The sequence below is a fragment of the Elephas maximus genome, chromosome 9 (assembly GCF_024166365.1).
Source record: "Elephas maximus indicus isolate mEleMax1 chromosome 9, mEleMax1 primary haplotype, whole genome shotgun sequence".
NCBI classification, from domain to species: Eukaryota; Metazoa; Chordata; class Mammalia; order Proboscidea; family Elephantidae; genus Elephas; species Elephas maximus.
This window is the reverse complement of record NC_064827.1, coordinates 25,405,855-25,417,002: the sequence shown is the minus strand read 5'-3', so window position 1 is coordinate 25,417,002 and position 11,148 is coordinate 25,405,855. Positions and strand designations below refer to the sequence as shown.

The window sequence follows — 11,148 nt, the reverse complement described above, 5'->3', positions numbered from 1 at the left end:
CCAGATGGACTAGAAACAAAGCCCTGACTATCTACTTCAGAAAATCGGAGGAGAAGCAAAGGCCTGACTGTCTACCTAAGCAAATCAGCCAATGAAAACCCTGTGGATCAAAACGGGTCTCATCTACAATAGATCATGGGGTCCACAACCAGATAACGGGGATGGCGCAGGACCGGACAGCATTTCTTTCTTCGTGCCTTGGTTCACCATGACTGAGCTGCAGCTAAAAACAACAAATTTTTATTAAAAAAACAACCCTGTCAGGTAGAGATTTTATAATCTCCAATTTGTTAAAGTGTTGTTAGATGCCCTCTAGTTGGTTCCGGCTCATAGCAACCCGGTGTACATCAGAACAAAACACTGCCCGACCTTGTGCCATCCTCACAATTGTTGCTGTTTGAGTCCATTGTTGCAGCCAGTGTGTCAATTCATCTGTTGAGGGTCTTCCTCTTTTTTGCTGACCCTCTCTTTTACCAAGCATGAGGTCCTCCAGGGGCTGGTCCCTCCTGATAACATGTCCAAAGTACATGAGAGAAGTCTCGCCATCGTCGCTTCTAGGGAGCATTCTGGCTGTAATTCTTCCAGACATATTTGTTTGTTCTTCTGGCGGCAGCCCATGGTATATTCAGTTTTCTTCACCAGCACCATAGTTCAAATTCATCAATTCTTCTGTCTTACTTTCTTTGCTGGGAAATAACAGAAACAGGATTGGAACTCAAGCTGTCCAATTTCTGATGGAGTATTCACTCTCTCAGAAACACTACCCCCCCCCCCCCCCACCACAAGGATGCAGCAGGACATACACAAGGAGCCCTAGTTTTTTTTTCCTCCCCTTCCTTTGTACCTTTATCAGGAAACCCTGGTGGAGTGGTGGTTAAGAGCTACAGCTACTAACCAAAAGGTTGGCAGTTCAAGTCTAGCAGGTGCTCCTTGGAAACTCATATGGGGCAGTTATACCCTATCCTATAGGGTCGCTGTGAGTTGGAATTGGCTTGAGGGCAGTGGGTTTGGTTTTGGGTTTTGGGCAGTGCAGTGGTTAAGTGTGGGGCTGCTAAGAAAAAGGTTGGTGGTTGAATCCACCAGCTGCTTTTGGGAGAAAGATGTGGCAGTCGGCTTTCGTAAAGGTTGCAGCCTTGGAAACCTTATGGGTCAGTTTTACTTTGTGCTTAGGGTCACTATGAGTTTGAATCAACTTGAGGGCAACGGGTTTGGTTTACAGCTTTATTGAAACATAATTCACATACCATACGACTGACCAGTTTAGAACATACAATTCAGTGGTTTTTAGTATATTCACAGTTGTGCAACCATCAGCATAATCAATTTTAGAACATTTTAATCATCCCCAAAAGAAACCCCATGTCTTTTAGCTATCACCCCACAACACTTCCCACTCACACCCCCATCCCCAGTCCTAGGCAACTACTAATTCATTTTCTGTCTCTATAGATTTACCTATTCTAGATGTTTCATGTAAGTGGGGTCATGCAATGTTTGTCCTTTTTTTGACTGGGTTTTTCACTTAGCATGATGTTTTCAAGGTTCATTCGTATAGCATGTCAGTATTTCATTCCTTTTTATGGACAAATAATATTCCCTTGTATGTATATACCACAGTTTGTTTATTGGTTTGTCCATTGATGGACATTTAGATTGTTTCTGCCTTTGGCTATTAGGAATGTTGCTGCTATAAACATTTGTGTTACAAGTTGTTATGTGAACATATACTTTCATTTCTTTTAGGTATATACCTAGGAGTGGAATTACTGGGTCACCTGGATCCCTGGTGGCAAGTGGTTAAGAGCTTGGCTGCTAACCAAAAGGTCAGCCATTCGAATCCAGCAGCCACTCCTTGGAAACCCCATGGGGCAGTTTTGCTCTGTCCTATATGGCCCTCTGAGTAGGAATTAACTCGATGGCAATAGGTTTTATGGTAATTTTATGTTTAGCATCTTGACAAACTACCAAAATCTTTTCCAAAGTGACTGTACCATTTTACATTCCTGTCAGCAGTATATGAGGTTCCAATTTCTCCACGTCTAAGCCAACACTTGTTATTATTTGACTTTTTTATTATAATCGTCCTAGTGGGTGTGGAGCCCTGGTAGCACAGTGGTTAAGAGCTCCGCTGCTGACCAAAAGGTTGGCAGTTCAAATCCACCAGTCTCTCCTTGGACACCCTATGGGCAGTTCTATTCTGTCCTGTAGGGTTGCTATGAGTTGGAATCAACTTGAAAGCAATGGGTTGTTTTCTTTCTTTCTTTCTTTCTTTTTGGTTAGTGAGTATAAGTGCGTTAAAACAAAAATCGTATTAAGCCAATAATAGAAATTTATTGAATATATGATTTGCAAATTGAGATAACATTTCTCTTAGGGAGTCAAAAATGTTCCAAAGATGAAAAGAACTTGCAAAATTCTTATACCACATCTTCTCACATTGCCATGGAAATGCGGCTAGAACAGTGTTTATATAGTAACAATCACCCTAAAACACAGCTTCTAGTCTGACATATAAGTTTCTATTCCTTGAAACTGACTACATGTAGATAATTCTTCAAAAGAGCCCAATGTCTAAGGCAAAATGGTTTTTACTAGTTTATCTGGACCATTGTTTGACTTAAAGGTGACTTTTAGGAAACCATTTTTCTTCAAAGCCCAAAGTTCAGAAGGACTCCTAAGGGCAATGACCTGGGTGGGTTACCCCAACCTCCAGGAAAGCCAGAAGCCTGGATTCCAGGAGAATTAAAACTGTTTCTCAAGTGTTATCTTGTTTTGGATTTGTATTTCCAGGAATATGGAGGAATATGTATTTAAATTCTTTGCCCAATTTTTAATTGGATTATCTTTTTATAGGAGTCCCTGGTATTTAACAGCACATTGTTGTAGGAAACATCTATTGTTTTTGTCTGCTTAGCATTTTGTTTATTAGAACTGACTTTTCTTACACCTGTGGTCCTCCTGGTGTTGCCAGTCTTAGAACCCTTCCCACTCGGACCACAGTGAATGTGGTCCAAAGATGGGCAAGTGAGTAAACTAGAGCCAATCAGAATCCTCTTCTGGAATTTTACCTTCTCTTCTTTGGGCTGAGGCTCCTTCCACTCTGATGATCTAAGGATGTGCCCCAGTCACAGCCTGTGTCTGTGGAAGAATAGAGCCACAGATTTAAATAAGCAAAGGCACAAGATAGACAAATCAGCTGAATTGGAGCTTGTGGCTGAAGCTATTTTCTCCTACAGACTTCCCATTACGTAAGCCAGTAATGTTTTTCTTAAACTAGTTTGTGTTGGATTCTCTTGCAGTCTAAAGACTAATAGCCTTCCTGGGGCCTGTAAGACTTGGTCCAAATCCCTCGACAGGGGGAGCTCTCATTCCAGAGAATGAGGTCACCCTTCTGTTGGAAGAGCAACTTTGTTAAGGTATCTGGAGATTGAAACATTGTTAACATAGCTGGAGATTCAAACATTGGCCTCAGGGGTAGAGTCCACAAAGGTTCCTAAGGACCACTGAGTAGGGGCAGGATCAGAACAGGCATAGCAGGGGAGAGTGGTTCATTATCACTGGAAGGTGTGGGGAAGGGGCAGCAGCTTGAGCAGTGTGACTGTAGGGATCAGTAAGAAAGGATTAATATGAGTGCCAGCAGCTATCACAGTAACTTGGCAGAGTCAGTTGGGTCTTATCTGCAGCAGCCCCTCCTTAGGATGGGGCCATGGCACAGGTAGCTTTTGACCTTGTGACAAATTTGGCGGAAAACACGTTGCCATCAAGTTGATTTTGACTTCTAGTGACCCTATAGGACAGAGTAGAACTGCTCCATAGGGTTTCCAAGAAGTGGCTGGTAGATTGAAACTGCCAACCTTTTGGTTAGCAGCCGAGTGGCCTGGTACTAGGACCTGACAAAGCAGAAAGAAGTTGGAAATAGTCCAAAAATGGGTATTATTGTTATTTAACGTCAAGTAGGCTCCAACTCATGGCAGGCAATCTGATGTATAACAGAAAAAATGTTGCCTGCTTCTTTGGTATGTTTGAGTTCATTGTTGTGCCTCTGTGTCAGTCCATCTCATTGACGGGTTTCCTTGTTTTTGCTTTCCCTGTACTTTACCAATGGGTTTTTTTATTATTATTATTATTATTTTATATGTATCTGTCTTAGTTACCTAGTGCTGCTATAACAGAAATACCACAAATGGATGGCTTTAACAAAGAGAATTTATTCTCTCACAGTCTAGGAGGTTAGAAGTCCAAATTCAGGGTGCCAACTCTAGGGGAAGGCTTTATCTCTCTGTCAGCTCTGGGGGAAGGTCTTTGTCATCAGTCTTTCTCTGGTGTAGGAGCTTCTTCACGCAGGAACCCTGGGTCGTTCTCCATTCAGGAACCCCAGGTCCAAAGGACAGGCTGTGTTCCCAGTGCTGCTTTCTTGGTGCTATGAGATTCCCATGTCTCTCTGCTTGCTTCTTTTTTTTATATTTCAAAAGAGATTGATTCACTTAAAACACAGTCTGATCTTGTAGATGGAGTACTGCCTCATTAACATAACTGCCTCTAATCCTCCCTTATTAACATCATAACCCTATGGGGCAGTTCTCCTCTGTCACACGGGGTTGCTATGAATTGAGATCAACTCAACAGCAGCTAATAATAACATTTTTTAAAAAATTATTTTTAAATAGCCTCACATGGCACATAATTTAGAAGATACAAATATTATGCAGTAAAAACTCTCTTCCCTAAATATTATACAGTAAAAACTCCCCTTCTCCACTATGCCCAGTCATGTACAGCCCCGTACAAGAGGCAACCATATTGGCAATTTCTTATGTGTGTCTTTCCAGGGAAATCCCTACACACATACACACGCACACACACATATTTTTTTTTGCTCAGATGGTAGCATACTATACGCTGTTCTACTATTCCATAACTCATGCTTCCCACTTACGGGGACATCTCGGCCATCTTTTATATTAATACATAAACCAAAAACCCAAACCCCACTGAGTCAATTCCTACTCATAGCAACCCTATAGGACTGAGCAGATTTGCTCCATAGAGTTTCCAAGGCTGTAATCTTTACAGGAGCAGACTCCCACATTTTCCTCCCACATTAATATGTAAAGAGTATTCTAATTCTTCTATTGTATAGATGCAATTTCTTTAACTACTCCTCTGTTGAAGTACATTTAGGTTGTTTGTAATCTTTTCTATTACAAATAATTCAGCAAAGAATAATCTTATAGGAAGTCATTTTGCTCGTGTATATCTGTGCCCTGACCCCAATTAAAAATTCTATTGAAAAAGATTATTCTTTTGTACTCTCTCAGATCACCCTGGAGCAAGCTAGCTATCATATTGTGGGGGCACTCGAACAGCCCTGTGGAGAAGTTGATGTTGTGAGGAACTAAAATGAGGCCTGTTACCAACAACCAGCACTAACTTGTCAGGTGTGTGAGTGAGCCACTGTTATGAATTGAATTGTGTCCCCCAAGGACATATGTTGTATCCTAAACCCTGGACCTGTGAATGTGATCTTGTTTCAAATGAGGTTTTTCTTTTTTATGTTAATGAGGTCATACCAGAGTAGAGTGGGTCCCAAACCTAATCTCTTCTGAGTGGTGTCTTATAATGGGGAGTACAGAGAAGGGGTGGGGGAAACACCACATGACAATGAAGGCAGATACATTGATAAACAGCAAAAGAACCCCAAGGATTGCAGCAACGACCAGAAACTAGGAGAGCAGCCCACAGAAGGAACTGACATGGCTGAGACCTTGATTTCAACCTTTAGCCTCCAAAAAATAAATTTCTGTTGTTAAAGGCACCCACTTTGTGGTGTTTTGTTATGGTACTACTAGGAAGCTAAGACAGCTGCTACCTTAGAAGCAGATCCTCCAGCCCCAGTCAAGCTCCAGATAACTGTAATTCTGGCCGACACCTCAACTGCAATCTGTTGAGAGACTCTGAGCCACAACTCAGGTACTCTCAGGTTCCTGACCGACAGAAACTATGTGAGATAGTACATACTTATTTTAAACTGCCAAGTTTTGGGGTAATTTATTACACAGCAATAGATAACAAATACAGGGAGTGATGAGAACAGAGCCATGCATTAGGAGGGTAAATCTATACAGGTGTCTGGGCAGAGAGGCTGAAAACCAGTCGCCATGGAGTCACTCTGACTCATGGCGACCCCACATATGTCAGAGTGGACCTGTGACCCATAGGGTTTTTAGTAGTTGATTTTTCAGAAGTAGATTGCGAGGCCTTTTTTCCAAAGCCCCTCTTGGCTGACTCAAAGCTCCAACTTAGCAGCTGAGCACATTAACCATTTCCACCAGCCAGGGACTCTGGGAAGAGGTGCTAGAAGTAGGGAAATAAGTTAGGAAACACATACAATAGTCCAGTGAAGAGGCAACGTAGGGTCTATGAACAGAGAAAAGGACTAATGGGAGAAACATTGAGGCAAAGAAATATGTAAGACACAAGGAAGGAGGAGGATAGTTCTAAGGTTTCAAGCCTGAATCTGTAGGAAGATGGTGATAAGGGTAATAGAAATAGGGAACAATGGAGGAGAAGCAAATGTATGGGAGAGAGATTGTTACATTCAGAGTAACCTCCTAAGGTAGATAATTTAATTTTCCCAATTAAGAATTTGAGGCTCAGAAAATCTTCATGAGCATTTATGTTGTTGTTAGGTGCCATTGAGTTTGTGCTGACTCATAGCTACCCTACGTACAACAGAACAAAACACTGCTGGGTCCTGCACCATCCTCACAGTTGTTCCTATATTTGAGCCCATTGTTGCAGCCTTTATAAGACAGGGTATATAGATGAAAATCACACCCAGATCTTTAGGACCAGCATTCTTTATTTTTGGACATAGGAAATTTGAATCCAGTGGAGATGTCCAGTAGTCAGTTAAGTTAAAAATTTTGAACTGGAAAGCGAGTGAACAGTGCTGAAGAAATAGATTTGTAGAATCATTTAGGGGGATGGTGTAGGGTCACTATGAGTGAAAAGCGACTTGATGGCAATGGGTTTTTTTTGTTTTTAGGGTAATGGTGGATTGAACCAGAGTAAGAAACGAGACTGTCAAGAGAGAGCACAGAGACTATAAAAGCAGGAGAAATAGCATGGGAGATGCAACACCCACAGGACCCTCAGGAAGAAAAGCCCTTGGGACTGGACCTGACGCCAGCACAAAGGAAGGGATTTTACCGAGGTTGGGGAAAGAATGTGTGATGGTGATAAAATTGTATGAGGATTCATATGCTTGATAAACAGCAGTATTTCCAAAAAGGACTGATTCAGGGCATTGAATACTGTCTTAGATTGGGTTCTCTAGGGAAGCAAAACCAGTAAAACGTATAAATTTGTATATAGCGAGAGATTTATATCAAGGAAATGGCTCACATGGTTGTAGAGACTGGAATGTCCCAAATCCATGGGTCAGGATAGAGGCTTCTCCTGATTTACGTAGCTGCAGGGGCTGGCGAACCCAAGATCAGTAGGCCAGAGAGCAGGGCTCTTGCTCATAGGCTGCAAAGATTGATGAATCCCAAGATCAGGCGGCAAGACTGCAGTTAAGCTGTTAGCTCAAGTCCCAGAAACCAGAGATTAGACAAACAGGAGCCAGCTGCAGGATCCAATGCAGGCAAAAAGCCCCCGAGTCTTGCCAGAATGTCCACATATATTCAACGCAGGCCACACATCCAAGGAAACTCCCTTTCAACTGATTGGCTACTCATAGCAGATCCCTTCATGGGGGTGATCACATGTCAAATATCCATATAGAAGTGATCACACTATTATATGACTGCCAAAACACTAAGAATCATGGTCCAGCCAAGTTGACACACAGTCTTTTTTTTTTTTTAATTAATTTTTATTGTGCTTTAGGTGAAAGTTTACAAATGAAGTCAGCCTCTCATACAAAAATTTATATATACCTTGCTATACATTCCTAACTGCTCTCCCCCTAATGAGACAGCACACTCCTTCCCTCTGCTTTCTTTCCTCGTGTCCATTCAGGCAGCTTCTGGCCCCCCCTACCCTCTCATATCCCCTCTAGACAGGAGATACCAACGTAGTCTCATGTGTCTACTTGATCTAAGAAGCTCATTCTTCACCAGTATCATTTTCCATCCCATATTCTAGTCCAATCTAGGTCTGAAGAGTTGGTTTTGGGAATGGTTCCTGTCTTGGGCTAACAGAAGGTCTGGGGACCATGGCCTCTGGGGTCCTTCTAGTCCTAGTCTGACCAGTAAGTCTGGTCTTTTTACAAGAATTTGGGGGTCTGCATCCCACTGCTATCCTGCTCCTTCAGGGGTTCTCTGTCGTGTTCGCTGCCGGGGCAGTCATCAGTTGTGGCCAGGCACCTTCTAGTTCTTCTGGTCTCAGGCTGATGTAGTTTCTGGTTTATGTGGTCCTTTCTGTCTCCTAGGCTTGTAATTACCTTGTGTCTTTGGTGTTCTTCAATCTCCTTTGCTCCAGATGGGTTGAGAACAATTGATGCATCTTAGATTGCTGCTTGCTAGCATTTAAGACCCCGGACGCCACTCTCCAAAGTGGGATGCAGAATGTTTTCTTAATAGATTTTATTATGCCAGTTGACTTAGATGTCCCCTGAAACCATGGTCCCCAAACCCCTGCCCCTGCTACGCTGGCCTTTGAAGCGTTCAGTTTGTTCAAAAAACTTCTTTGCTTTTGGTTTAGTCCAGTCGTGTTGACCCCTCCTGTATCGTTGACACAGTCTTAACCATCACAAATGCTATTGCACCCATTAAAAATCACCTTTCAACTGTGAGTTTGGTCAGAATGAACTCTTCATATTGAGTGAAATCTTCATTCTTTGGATCATATTTCTTTACTGTGTGTTGGGTCCCATCTTTTTGAGCTGCATTTCCAATTGTGGAACCCCACTTGGAGACATTGTTGCCTTGCAATGTTGCCATCTTGTTTGGGAAAAGTCTGGATAATCAGAGACCAGGGAGAGCAGACACACTTACCTCCTTCTTTGCTCTATCCTTTGCTTTCACCATTGCCATGCACATCTACACACGCGTACACGCGCACACACACACACACACACACAATTCCTTTGGTTGAGAGCTGTTTTATGTTTCAAAGTGTTCGTGAGTTTAATCTGAAAAACAAAAATTATATCTCTAAAAAGAAAAAACTCTTTTGCAATCCAAACATCACCTCTACTGAGTGTAAATCTCAGTGGATGAATTACTAAAAGCTACACTGCTGTGTTAATATTCTAAGCTATTTGATTTTTACTTGTTTATATTTGACTCACAATTAGCAGGGAAGCACACCTCAATTCTAAGTTTGAGGGGCAATCACAATGTACTTGATCTTTCTTTCCAGCTCTGTAGGGCAGGCATTCCCAACAGGTTCAAAGAAAGGCCTGGCCAGACTGACTGTGAAACAGCTGTTGCCACAGCCAACTTCCATTGCCTTTTCTGCTGAGAAGGGGGTGAGGGCAAATGCCTAATCCTCATCCACCCCTAAGTCATCACAAGGCTTTAGGAAAATAAAAACCAGCTAGCTCTTCCCCACAGTAAGTTGTGGACTCCTCCTTGAGGAAACCTTTGCTTGGTACTTTTCCTGGATTGTCTGGTTCAGTAGGCTGAGTGTTAAGAAGGAGAACTGCTTTTCTGAAGCCAGAGAACCAGATGGGATTTCTTGCTGTGAAAGAAGGTAGTAGTAGAGTGGATGGGAGGAGAATGGTGTGAACAGGAAGGACCACTGCAGAGTTCTTAGTCATGGCAGCAGTTGGTAGAATAATAATAACCGTTTAGCTGAAGAACAAGATTTATAACCATTCAGAGGCCTGACATTAATTATAAAGAATTCTAATGACTCAAGTGGAAAACCTGGATTGAATGCCCTCTACCCTTCTAAGCAATACTCTTTTTCAAGGCTGAATAATTGTTAATAGACGTGTATTTGCATAATGACTTTCTCTGTATTCTCTAAACTGCCCCAACAAATTGCTGTAGCATACCTCTGCTCTTTCATGTTCTTCACCCCACCCTACCCCCATCTCCACCTATAAGTAAAATTTAAATAATTAGCTTTTTCCAAAGACATTGTCAAATTTATTGTAAGGTATTTTTAATCTTGGATCAACAAAGAGACAGAGTCTACTGGTAGCAATAAGTATCCAAAAAAAAAAAAAGATCGGAAAAGTTTTTGGCCCGTTTTGGTTATAGGGCTGTGGCTATGGAGGAGAGACTTGGGAGAAGCAAGGAGGCAGGCTTGGACTAGGACATTATCTGACTATCTGACTTCCATGACATGAGACTGCCCACTTGTCAACAAATTGTCCTAAAATTCTGCCAGCCAAACATTTTTTTAAAAATCTCTTCAATTTACCCTTGTACCTCTAGTGAGACACATTCATTGAAGCAGGGGGAATGGACCCTAGAAATGATATAGAATGGTTTGAAGGCTGAAGGTTTAGACTAGATAATCAGATACTCTGTGATATGAGATTCTGCCTCCATCTTGGAAGAAAAGTATCTTTCAAGTTTGTGAACATAAAGTTGAACATAATAAAGAATTTTAAAGCCTTCTAATTCGTGGGGTTGGAGAATTGAGTTTGAGGATATTTAGAAGATTCTAGTAGTATAAGGCTTGTTCTTTGCAGAATGAGATCACTAATGTATTACTAAGAAGTCCTGGTGGCCTAATGGTTAAGCACTCGGCTGCTAGCTGAAAGTTTGGAGGTTCGAATCCATCAGCGGCTTCACAGGAGAAAGAGCTGGTAATCTGCACCTGTAAAGATTACAGCCTAGAAAACCCTATGGGGCAGTTCCACTTGGTCACATGGGGTCGCTATGAGTTGAAAACCACCTTGATGGCACCTAACAACAACAACAACGTATTGCTGTGAAAAACAGCAGAAATCTTTCTGATACAGTTACATTGTCAGGAATGAACCCCCTGGGAAGGTTCTTCATTTTATAAAATCAGTCATATTGAGAAACAAAAATAAAATGTTCAAATTATATATATTTTTAATTAAAAATGTAATTCTCATACACATGCAGTGAGCACATATCAAAGAGCTGTTTAACTCGTGAATGAGGAAGGCAGTTTGTTCCAAGAGCATTTGAAGAACAGTGGTATATACAGTCAATA

General features: G+C 41.8%; 1 pseudogene; it reads left to right on the top strand.

Annotated features, from left to right (window-relative positions):
• The window catches only part of LOC126082389 (dnaJ homolog subfamily A member 4-like), a 66,161-nt pseudogene that overhangs the window by 628 nt on the left and 54,385 nt on the right, over positions 1–11,148 (top strand).